The sequence below is a fragment of the Lynx canadensis genome, chromosome B1, assembly GCF_007474595.2.
Source record: "Lynx canadensis isolate LIC74 chromosome B1, mLynCan4.pri.v2, whole genome shotgun sequence".
Lineage (NCBI taxonomy): Eukaryota > Metazoa > Chordata > Mammalia > Carnivora > Felidae > Lynx > Lynx canadensis.
In genome coordinates, this window is record NC_044306.2 from 183,043,361 (window position 1) to 183,056,773 (window position 13,413).

Below are 13,413 nucleotides of genomic sequence, written 5' to 3' on the forward strand. Positions count from 1 at the left end.
GATATGTAATGTTGAGTAATTATGTGATGTGTGATAATGATTCCACCACCCCTTTCAGGCTTTATTTACCATGGAGTAGGGTTTCAAAGGGGTTTAGATGAGTAAATACAACATTCTGCCTGAATTACTACAGGTGGGGACAGGTTACAGGACTGAGGATACTTCTTAGTATCCAGAGCTGATCTGTTAGCTCTGTGTTTTGCTGCAGGCATGAGCTGGTGATACTTGCAGGGGGAGGCGGAGGAGGTTCTAATTGCTAACACTTCCAGAAGGCAGATAAAGGTTAGCAAGTAAGGAAAAGAAAAAAAGTTCAGGAACACATAACAGCACTTTTCCCCAGAGTCCTAGCCAAAAATTCAGAAAACAGGAGGTTCCCATTCCATTTTTCAGAGGATGTTTTAAAGGGCTATTTGTTCTATTGAGATCTAAGGTTCTAAAAACACGATGAATTACGGAAAGAATCTGGATTTGTAATGTGTTTTGGTCTAAGTCTTCTCTGGATTTGTGAGATGTCCTCTCTCCAATTGGAGAGGCAAGTTACCACGAGAGTGAGAAGCCGATACCATCTGAGGACCGACCTGCACACCCGACTTCCAAGGGGAAGGTTGAAGGACAGTGGACTAATTCAGGAGGGGTAGGTAGAGAGATGGGAGAGTCACATGGTTTAAGGGTGAAATTTGATTCATAGCTTAGTAGGTTTGCAACTTTGGCCAAATTTCTCACATCCCCAAGCCCTATATGTTTGATTTATGACATTGTGGGAAAAACTTTAGCTAGTACAGTGCCCCTCCTTAATTATCTGCAGTTTGACATTGTACACTTCCAGTTACCATCTGAAAACAGATGGTTCTCCTTATGAAGTATTGTTAGAAGGTCAATAGCAGCCTGACAGTACGTCCTGCTATGCCATTCACCTCCCTTCATCTCATCACGTAGGCATTTTATGATCTCACATCATCACAAGAAGAAGGGTAAATACAGTACAATAAGAAGGGTGAGTACATTACAGTAAGATATCTATAGAGACAGAAAGTCTTCCTTAACATAAATTTTATTACAGCTTCTAGTAATAATTGTTCTATTTATTATTAGCTGTTGTTGTTAATCTCTTAGTGTGCCTGATTTAAAAGTCAACTTTCTCATAGATAAACACATATAGGAAAAAACCGGTATATATAAAGGTTCAGTACTATCCACAGTTTTAGGAATCCACTGGGGGGTCTTGCAACCCCCCCCCATATTGGGTAACTACTTGATATATTGAACTTGTAAATAAAGCTGGCACCAAATTAGAAGCTTTACTTCTTCCATCTGTTTTAATCTTTTTAACAATTCCATGGGGGTATATCTACATTTTCAAGTGAGGAATTGAGTTTTAGAATGATTATATAGTTCTCTTGAAGTCACATCACTGGCAAATGGCAGAGTTAGAATTCAAACCCAGAAAATCCCATTCCAAAGCTCACACTCTTATTGATTATACTTTACCAATCACTATATTTCTCACCTAGTCCATAGATATATGAAATACATATGCAAAGTATTGGTTGACCACTGCTGTGTAACAAAATACCATAAATCCAATGGCTGGAAATAACATCCATTTATTAGCTCATAGCTCTATCGGTCAGAAGTCCTGAACAAGCTGTTTTTTCTGCTCAAGATTGAAAATAAGGTGTCACCTGGGCTTCGTTTTTCACTCAGAGGTTCAGAGGGAAAAACAAATCTTCTTCTAAGCTCATTCCTATGGTTGGTAGATATCAGTTCCTTCCAATTATAAGACTGAAGTCCTTCTTTTCCCCCAAGAATTCTCATCTGGGCACTACTCCTCCCTGGGGGAGCTCACTACATGGATGTTCACTTTCCTCTAGGCCAGCCAGTCAGCTATTTCTGACTTCTTGATCAGTAGGAGAAATCTCTCAGCTCACAAGTGGTCATGAGATTGAATGAGGCCTGCTTGGATAATCTCCCTTTCTTAAAGTCACGTAAGAGCCACATAATATAACTTGGTCACAGAAATAGAGTGCGTCCTATTCACAGCTTCAGGTATTATGCAAGGAATCTACAGAAGAAGGAGGAAATCTTGGGGGATAATCTTAGCATTCTGCCTACCACGTGAGGAGTGAGTAACAATCTCAAAATGTTGTGAGGATTAAGGGTAATAACCTTAAATAATGAATCAAGCATCTCGATTAAAATATAACACGATGCATGCTAACAATAATGAGGGTACGATAAAATGAGACTTATCCTCAGGTCTAAAGGACATGCATGAGCCCAAATCAGGAAATAAAATCAGATATACAGAGTCAAATAACCCAGATAATAAACAAGACTGAGATACGCAGTGAGGGATTCAGATCTAGTTGTTGGGGACCAATTTTAATACTTACAACTTGCAGACTTCACCAGTATTTATTGGATACTGGTAGCTTGTTTGGGTAGGGGGCTAGACCAAATTTTAAGACGTAAGAATAGGCTCGACATGATCTGTATTGACTTCTAGGCTTTGTACTGCTAGTTTATTTGCATCCAAAGTATGCAGCTACCCTCTGATTCTATTGCATATGCTTGGAATAAACCACTGCCTTCCCTGCCGTGGAAATTTTGTTAGTCCCTTTCATATGTTACCAAATTCCTGAGTACTAGTTCATTCTTATCTACCATGTGCAATTATCAATTCACACATTTTCCAAGAGAAATTTTATAGCATCTTTGTGATACATTATTTTAGATACTAAGTTACAGCTGAGGAAAAATATATATGCCCAAATTATGTCTTATTATGCACAAGTGATATAAAAGCCATGATAGTTGACTAGTATAAATTATGATTGTGTCAGATGAAGCTTTGGCATAATACCTATTACATCAGGTTATGGCAGCTGTACGGGAGCTCATAATTCTTTCTTCTCCATATTTAATCATAGGCTTTGTAAAATCAAATTGTAAACAAGAATATAAGATAAGGTATGTTACTATTAATCATCAGATTTTACAACAAAGCAATAGTTATCAAGATATAGAGATTCTATATCAAGAATACTTGGCATTAATGAGAATGGTAATTGTTGAATAAAAAGAGCTTCCTTCTTTTATAAAACATTTAATGAAAGCCTAGTTTATTCTAGGCACTGGTGGGATGTAGTAGGGATAAATAATATCTTCTCTCAAAGAGATTATGATGTATTTAGGGGTAAAACAGAGAAGTAAATCAATGATTAAAAAGTATGATGAGGGGTGCCTGGGTGGCTCAGTCAGTTAGGTGTCCAACTTCCAGTTGGGTCATGATCTCACAGTTTGTGGATTCAAGTCCCGTGTCGGGCTCTGTGCTGATAGCATGGAGTCCGCTTGGGATTCTTTCTCTCTCTCTTGCTCTCTGCTCCTCCCTGACTCGTGCTTTCTCTATCTTAAAATACATAAATAAACTTAAAAAAAAAGTGTGTTGAGTTATGCCAGAGTTATGCTCAGAAAGCTATAGGGGCAAGTGTTATTTTAAAATCCCAAAAGGGTTAAAACTCGAATAGTTGAACAGTAGACTGTGGTTTGACTATATTTGCCATCCAGGCATAGAGTCCAGACTTACCCCACTCTTCACCCTTCCTGTCATATTATCACACGTATAATAGATTTGTAGTTCATGTATGATTGATAAATAATTGGGAAAAGGATTTGGTTGATAACCTCTTTATTTGACAACTAATATCTTTATTCCTTTTCCTTTCTTGTCCTCAAATAAAAATTATAATCCCATTTTCTTCCCAGGATCTGGCTTCAGAGGCTTCAGAGGAATCTTGCTGTGCCCCTGATTTAGGGTTCAGACCTAACTACATCAGCCTAATGTAGTGGTTCTTGACCTTATATACAGACATTTTTGTGAGAGGGCAGGTGGTAGTGTGGCTTGTTACTGGCATCTAGTGGGTGGAAGCCAGGGATGTTATCACACATCTATAATGCATACCTTGAGGTATGATTGTCAACAAGGAATGATCTGGCCAAAATGTCAATAGTGCAGATGCTGAAAACCCTGATCTGATCTCAACTTTCTAACCCCAGGAATTGGTCCAGGGAAGAGCACGTGATCTAAATTGATCTAATCAGGCAAAAGGTTGGAGGTTTTCCTCGATGTCAAGGGAAATGAAGCTCTGTCAATGGAATATAAATCTGGAAGCATCCATCGAATGTGGAAGTGTCTTGAGCTAAGAGCTAAAGAAACAATTTGAAACAATGAAGAAAAAGTTATATAGGATGAGCATCCACATCAAGGAGGATGAGCCAAGAAATATAAAAAAGAGATTTGTATAATTTGAACAAGGAAATTAAACATAACCTGAAGCCTCCCATACCTTTGAATGTTTTAGTAATGTAACCCAATAAATTATCTTTAAATTATTTAAATATGTGGTCCTGATAGCTTGCAACAAAACTTTTCAATCTGATTGTAATAAACGAATGCCTTACAAGTAAGACATAGGTAAAGGCAAAAAGAAAGCAATAGGTGAAGGGAGGGGCTAGCAAATGAAAAGGGTTGTGAGTCAACAAGATTTGTTCCAGCACCCCCATCTGACATAGTCTAAACACTGTTAAGATCACTTTTAATACAAAGAGAAATGCAGGGCTCCTGGGTGGCTCAACTGGTTAAGCCTCCAACTTGACTCAGGTCTTGATCTTGTGGTTCATGGGTTCGAGCCCTGAGTTGGGTTCCGTGCTGACAGCTCAGAGGTTAGAGCCTGCTTTGGATTCTGTGTCTCACCCCCTTCTTTTCCCTCACCTTCATCCCCTCCCCCATTCTCTCTCTCTCTCTGTCTCAAAAAAAAAAAAAAAAAATAAAAATAAAAGAGAAATGCCCATTCCACTAGCATATTCAAACAGATCTCATTGGGGTGCTTGGATGACTCATTTGGTTAAGTGTCCAACTCTTGGTTTCAGCTCAGGGAAAGATATCATGATTTGTTAGTTTGAGCCCCACGTCAGGCTCCTTGCTGACAGTATGAAACCTGCTTGGGATTCTCTCTCTCCCTCTGTCTCTGCCCCTCCGCTGCTCTCTCTCTCTCTCTCTCTCTGTCAAAATAATACCTCTCTAGAGAGTCTCCCCAGGTCCCACTGGTCAAAATTAGCGCCATCCTTTTCCCACCAATATATAGTATGAAAGAAAATGATACGAATTTCTTCAGTATGCTTTATAATAGTGTGGTAATAAAAAGTTATTTTCTTACCCACTCATTAGATTTGAGCTACTGAAAACTAAGTTTAATCTTCATCACCTTTTTAACTCACAGTTTCAGAGACTATTTATACCTAATCAAAACTCATGAAACTTTATTTGATTAAATAATGCGATATAGCCAAAACACCACATTTTTTTTTTTCATTTGGGAGTAAATAAACATTTTAATATCCTTATGGGGGATTGTCCTTCTATACCTGAGACACAGCTCACCAATCCAAATTATCATGGGGAGCAGTCATGGAAAAAAAAAAGAACAAATGGAATTTTAAAAATTGGATTTAGATGCTCTTGCTGATGATGTTTCCTTCAAGTTTAAAGAGTTCTGCCTCCTGACATGATCCTAAAAAATTTTTTTGGTACTTCTGCCTGTATTGATGTTTATTACTTTGGAGCATGAAACAGAAGAGTATCACAGAACATTGCTATTATCCTCAGAAGGGGGTCATAGGGCACTGCTGTTATCCTCAGTTATTGTATGTATATTTGTCTCCAACAAATAGAGCAGTAACATTCCCTTTGTGCTAATTGAAGCTGATATTTACATACTTTTAGATTCTTCCTGGGAGCAACACACTCCCAGACATGGAGAGGGAGCTTCTTTATGCTATCTCATACTGCTAGGGTATTATCTCTAAATATCTGTTCAGATCCTGAACTCCACCTTTTAGAATTTTTCAGCAGTTTCCCAAATCTCAAAGATACAAGCCAGAATGTATTGTATGACGTATTAGGACCATCAGATACTATTTCTTGCCTCCATACAGGCCACCCCCTTCTTCCTCTCCTCTGTGCACCTGCTACTATGTATTCATTAACTAAAGTACTTTCAACAAAGCTTGCTCTTTCCATGGCTTTGCATATGATGCTTGCTTTATGAAGAGGCATTCCTCGCTCCCTCCACCACATGACATATTTCTACCCATACTTATGACTTAAATCTTGAACCTAATTGGCCTACTGACCGTAGATCAGGATGAGAACTCCCTCCTCCCCGCATTATCAGCACCCTGTGAAATCTATCTTTCTTTTTCGTTATTGCTGCTTCCCTCCCCAAACAACTGGCAAGTCCCTTAAGGAACGTTTTGTATTAATGCTTTTGCCCATTAAATGAGGGGCTTTCTAGTATTTTCAACTGTGATCCACATTAATAATATAATTTAGGGGCACCAGGATGGCTCAGTCGGTTAAAAGGCTGACTTCAGCTCAGGTCATGATCTCACAGTTCCCTGAGTTTGAGCCCTGCGTTGGGCTGTGTGCTGAGGCCGGAGCTTAAGGCCTGGAGCCTGCTCCGGATTCTGTGTCTCCCTCTCTCTCTGCCCCTCCCCTGCTTGTGCTCTGTCTTTCTGTCTCTCAAAAATAAATAAAAACATAAAAATGATGTAAATAATGTAGTTTAAAAGGAGATTCAGAACACAAGTGCGTGTAGGTGTGTGCGTGTGTGTGCGCAACCGAAATTCACCATGAGATTTTCTCGTTTCTTTTTCATCTTCTATTTCCTATTTAAATAAAAACTACCCTTGCCCCCACTATTCTGCCTATCTTTCACATCTAAGGAAACAGCATCACCATCTACTGAACTATTGACACACTCTGCTGCTCATGGATCGCTCCCTTGCCCCACCCCTCCCTTGCTCCCGGTCTGCCCTGCGTCTACTGCTTCTACCTCAGCTCAAGTGTCGGTCCAGTCACTAACCATCCCTTCTGTAGGCAATGGAAATAGCCACCACCTGCATGCACTTCACACTTCCATAGTTACATTTCCATAACTTTTTAAATTTTTTTTTTATGTTTATTCATTTTTGAAAGACAGAGAGAGACAGAGCATAAGCAGAGGTGGGGTGGAGAGAGACGGGGACAGAAAATCCGAAGCAGGCTCCAGGCCCCGAGCTGTCAGCACCGAGCCCCATGAGGGGCTGGAACTCACCAACCTCGGGTCATGACCTGAGCCAAAGGTGGCTGCTCAACCGACTGAGCCACCCAGGCACCCCTCCATAGCTTTTTACAAAGGGAAATAAAAGTCAAGGTATGTCATTTTATATTAATTTCCATAACGTTTTCATTAAGTTGGTGGCTGAAAACGATAGAAATTTCTTTTCTCACAGGGTCGGCAGGCCGGCACTCCCTCTTGAAGTGTCTAAAGGGGATATTCCCTCACCCTTGCTCAGATTCTGGTTGGATCCAGACTTTTCTTGACTTGTGGCCACTTAACTCCAATCTCTGCCTTCATCTCCACTTGGCTTTCTCCTTTGTGCTTCTTTGTCTCAATTTCTCCTTTGCCCATTCTTATGAAGACATCTGTTAGACTTGGGGGGCACTTTAATGCTAGGATGGCCTTATCTTGAGAACTCGAACTTAATTATGTCTGCAAGGACCCCTTTTCTAAATAAAGTCACAGTTATAGGTTCCTGGTGGACATACCATAGTGTAAAAAAACAAAGTTCAACCGAGTAAATTTGAAGACCTAATTGGCTTTATTGGGCAATTCATGAATCAGGGAGCATCTCCTCTAGTAAGTAGAGAGTTCTCTGAGGAGCTGCACAGAATGGAGGGATTTTAAAGCCAGAAACATGAGGGACAATTAGCAAAAGAAAAGAAAACATTATTTCAGGCAAGCACACCTTCCCTTATGGGGAAGAGCAGGGGATCTTATTAGGTCGAATGCCCTGCCTTCCTTTGGGGTAATGGAGAGAGCCCATGAGACAGATTATCTCATTGGTGCTGTCCGGAAAATTCCTGACCATACAGTTAAAATTACATGTTTGGGGGAGGTCGAAACTGCGATTAGGTTGGGTATTAAGCCTCGGTTTGGTGATTTGGTCTTCCGTAAATGACTCGATTTGGGGCCTGTGGTTTTAACAATAGAGGGAGGATTTCACTGACCCATTCTAAAATAATTATTATGTGTTCTCCTTGTCCTGCCATGTCTGAGGAATACCTCGGAGGACCCTATGAAAGTTAATGTACTGAGAGGGGCTCAGATGAATTCTTCTACCTTATAAGTGCTCAAAAAAAAATTGAAGATTTTCATTGAGTATATATAGGGCAGTTTACCTATTTAGACACTGAAATAAAGCTTCACCTAAATGTAGTTTTATCTGTCTTTTTTTCCCCTAAACAAAAGCATAAAATATTCTGTAATGAGAGACTTATTTTGAAATCAAATTCATATGCTTGATTTCATATAACACATAGTTTCTTAATATTATATGTAAAACACCTTTTATACGGCTCCAAGGAAATTGTGGAATAGGCTTAATAATCATCAAATAATATTACATTAATACTGTCAGAACAAAAAAAGTTGTATATATATATATAAATATATATACACACACACATATGTGTGTGTGTGTATTGTATATGGTAATTAATGAAAAAAAGTGTACTTAAGCTAATTTCACAGTCACTGAAGTGACAACAAAGCTAGATATTTTATACTGACTAGTGAAAACTTACAGACCACTGATTACTAAACATTGTGAACGTTTACCTGAAAAGCAAAATTAGTCATTGTTTGAATTTTAACCTTTGCTCAAATCTTATAGCCAGAAAAAAGTATTTATGTACATTTTAAGTATAAAAGTACATTTTTATTTTAACCAGATTCATGAAAAAGTCGTTCGTAGTCTCTTTAGAAATGCTAACATTATTCTAAGAGCAGTAGATGAGATAAGTTAGATTTTAATTATAAATATTTTTGAGCCACTGCAATATTCAGTTGTTTCCCCACTGTTTATTTAGAATTCTCTTTGACCTCAAAAGTTAGAAACAGAATGAGAATTATGATTATAAAGCACATTGTTTTTCAGCTTTCACACTTAAAAGAAGTCTGAGCAAATGAGAAAATGAATCAATATAACCAATATTGAAAAGAAAATGGAACTGCATCAAAGTTATTCAATTTTGTATTGTATTTTTTTTTATTAAGTACTCACTGTCAAAGAAACTAGATAATATATGCTAATAGATGTATTTTCATTTTATGAATAAAGTTTTTTAAAGGGTATTTTTAAAGTTTATTTCTTGAGAGAGAGAGAAAAAGCACCAGCGGGGAACAGGGCAAAGAGAGAGGGAGAGAAAGAATCTCAAGGGCTCGATCTCACCAATGAGGAGCTCATGATCTGAGCTGGAATCTACAGTTGGATTCTTAACCAACACCACTCAGGCACCCCAAATAAAGTTTGATAAAAGACATAAACAGAAAAACAGGAAATGAGAAGAAATAGTTGGAGTTGGGGTGCCATTTAACTCTGCACAACATGTACTTATTCATCCCATTCATAGACATGAATTGGGCACCAAATATGTGACAGGGACCACACTTTGTATAATTTATGCCTATATGGCTGACATGCATTTTCTTTCTTCAGAGAAATCATTTTTATCTCCTAAGCATTTTGTTATTCTTTCCCTTATTCATTAACTCAATAATTATATATTAATTACCTACTATGTGGTGGACATTATATTACTTGTTGGGTATATAATGTGAACATCAATCCCTCAATGATTTACTCTTCTCCCACATGGATTATCAGTAAATTACTTTGATTTAATCCAAATTATTATTTATTTATTTAGTCCATGGCCAACATTTTTGACAAGTCTGCCAACATCCTCTCTGAGACTAAGGAAATAAACCCAAACTCTCCTATCATGTCTTCTTCAAGCCACTCTCTATAGAGCCTATCACACTTTTGACCACTTACAGTGAAATTAAAATAAAATGCAGACTCCGTTCTGGTAATCAACAAAGACTTGAGATTTAACTCAGGCATTTTTGCTTCCCAGCCAATGTAAGTGACTATACTTTTAGCCTATCCTCATTTCCCCCGTGAATCCAGTGACTGGCCCTTTCTAGTACTAGAATTGATGCCATTAGGTCGAACTCAATTCAGAACAAGACAGAACAAAGAGTAAGATGGTTAAGATACTGTTTGATAATTTATGTGGATTTTGTGGCACTGCGGCCTGAGATAAGGGAAATGGAAACTCACATTTATTTTTATTTTATTTATTTATTTATTTCGTTAGTTAGTGGGTTTTATTTTTATTTTTTATTTGTTTGGAAATTCACATTTAAACACTTGATAGGTGCTCATGAAATATTTAGACATTTTTTAAGTTTATTTATTGATTTTGAGAGGGAGGAAGGAGCAGAGAGAGAGGGAGAGAGAGAATCCTAAGCAGTCTCCGTGCTGTCAGCATGGAGCCCTAGGTGGGGCTCCAACTCATGCATCATGAGATCACGACCTCGGTCAAAACTAAGCATCCGGTTAAAGCATCCAACTCAGCCATCGAGGTACCCCTAGACATTTTTTGACGGAAGTGGTCATAACATTTGTTTGTTTAGAAAACCAAAACTGTATCATAAGTAAAATCAGATTCTTTCACCTGTTGTTCAATGAGCTTTATTTCATGGTACCAATTCTTATATCTCAATGTTTAAAATATTCACACACAAAACACGAGCAGATACAAAAACAAAACAAAGCAAAAACTAGAGGGTCCACAGGTAGTATTTTTTCCAAAGATAAGTTTCTTTTGGCTACACAATACATTTTACAATATTACAATCTTAGTAATAGACACCACCCCAACAACTAGAATTTGTTGAGTTTTTGTTGTGGACCAGGCACTGCACTTAGATCTTATGTGTTTTTTTTCATCAAATTCTTAATATTACTCTATCAGTTGTAGGCTAAAATTTATTAGAGAACCGATATCTTTTAAACAATGAATTTTCTTATACAAAGTTCCCTTCTCTGTTGTCTATGCCTACACTAGTGCTTACAATATGGTAGGTGTTCAGTAATATTTGTTTAATGACCAAAAACTTTTATAAAATTAATTTTGTTCTATTTTTAAACAAGCATGCCTTAAAACTTAGAAATTTGCCATTTACTCTTCTTGGCTGATGTATTGTTACTTGATGTCTCCATTGAATTTTAATGTCATTGACATGTATTTTATTGTAGAGTAGAAATCATACCTGACTTCTTGTAGGTATGAAGTCTTGGCCTTGACTTAAAGGTATCAAGTGTCAAGGAGACGGGGGAAATCGAGGATAAAATAAGACCAAATAGGAAGAAGCAGAGGGCTTTGGTTATAAGATAAACATGGGTGATTCAAAACATTTCCCTTTGAAATGAAATTTCCCTTTGTTCCCTTTCTTACATACCAAAGTAACAAAATGTTGTTTTTTTAAACTCTTGATTTTTCTCACCTACTCTTAGAAGTTATAATTGATCACATAGAGGTTATAATTGCAATAAAACTATGGAAAGAAAAACCCTTTCAATGGCAATTGAAAAGAATCGATATGTGATATCCTTCATCTCATGCCCCTGCAAGGTTGTTGTTAAGATTTAAATTTTGGTGTGTGATTGTATGTAAAGGAATCAATTCCCTTAAGCAATAATTCTCAACTTTGGTTGAATATTATAATTAGTTCAGGAGCTTTTAAGAGTCCCAACGCCCAGGCCACACCCAAGAGCAATTAAATTTGAATCTCTGTGGTTGTCTTCCAGACAGTAGTATTTTTAAAAGTTTCCCAAGTGATTAGAGTGTGCAGCCAAGGCTGACAATCACTGTTTCGGAGTGGTAGGACACATCATATATGTGAGTATGCATGTGTTTGGGTCTATATTATGTGTTTACTTCTTGAAATCTGTTCTAGTCATTTGTTTTCTGATATCACAATATTTGAAATATTGTTAATTAATTCATCTGCTAGTACAGTTAGAATTATTTTTATATTCCCATTTTACTTTGCCTTTCACGCTACCAAAGTTTTTAAAATTTAAAGTACATATACATATATATCTACACACACAAAGTTACGTGTAATAGTACATATACGTATGTATTATTCAAACATATGTATACGTTTATACATCATACATTTATACATTAAATACACACATTATTATACATATATAATTATATATTAAATATATATAATGTTTCATATATTTATGAATGTTTTACTTCCTTTACCATTGAAATATGCTATTTATTCCCTATATTTTTCTCATTTGTTATTTCTAGCATATAGAAATATATTGATCTTGGGGCGCCTCATTGGCTCAGTTGGTTAAGCATCCAACTCTTGATTTCAGCTCAGGTCATGATCACATGGTTCATGAGTTTGAGCCCCGTGTCAGGTTCAGCACTGACAGTGCAGTTTGCTTCGGATTATCTCTCTCTCCCTCTGTCTTTGCCTCTCCCCCACTCCTGGTATGTTTCTCTCTCAATCTCTCTCTCTCTCTCTCTCTCTCTCTCAAAAAATTAATAAATAAACTTAAAAAAAGAAATATATTGATCTTGAATCAGAAAATTCTAGGAAATAGTACTAATTTTTATACGTTTCAATGTGATTTATTTAAATTCATATTAGATAGGGAAATAATGATACGTAGATTGATTTTACTCTTTAAATATTTTAATGATATTGCACTTAGAGCTTCCAGCCCTAGGAAAGATATATTGCATTTTAAACATTTTCCAATTAAAGGAATTTTAGAAGTCATCTAGTTAAGTATTTTTCAAATTTTTGGCTGCAAGTCATCGCAAAAAACAAACAAACAAACAAACAAACAAACAATATTTTACATTGCATCCCAGTATACTTATATACACACAAGGAACATAAAAGTTTGTTATGTAGCATTTACCTTTTGTATGTGTGAAGCCCTGTGATATTTTCTCTTCTATTCTAATCCAACTCATTTTCAAACAGTGTTTGTCACAATACGCAAAATTGTTTCAACCCCACTTAAGTGTTTAGAGAGGTTTGACGATCATGCTTAGTCCAACACCCTCATTTTATAGATAAATAAACTGAGAACCACCGCAGTTAAGGAGCTTGTCTCAGGTTACACAACTAGATGGTGACAGTTCAAGAGCATGCAGAGGCCGTATCCTCTTATCAAAGTTTAATCACATCAGGACCTCTCAGAATTGATTATAGTATTATATCACGTGGATGTAAAAACTGTAGATTATCATGTTCTTCCACCTGGAATTGCTTATTAAGCTAATTTTATAAATCAAATACTGTTCTTTTATAATTTTTTTCTGTATTCCTTTATTATAATATGTGTCTAGGCTAACACAGACTTTAAAAAATGAAACCTCCAATCGGACACCCAGAGTTTCTTCTAGCTCTCTATAAGGATATT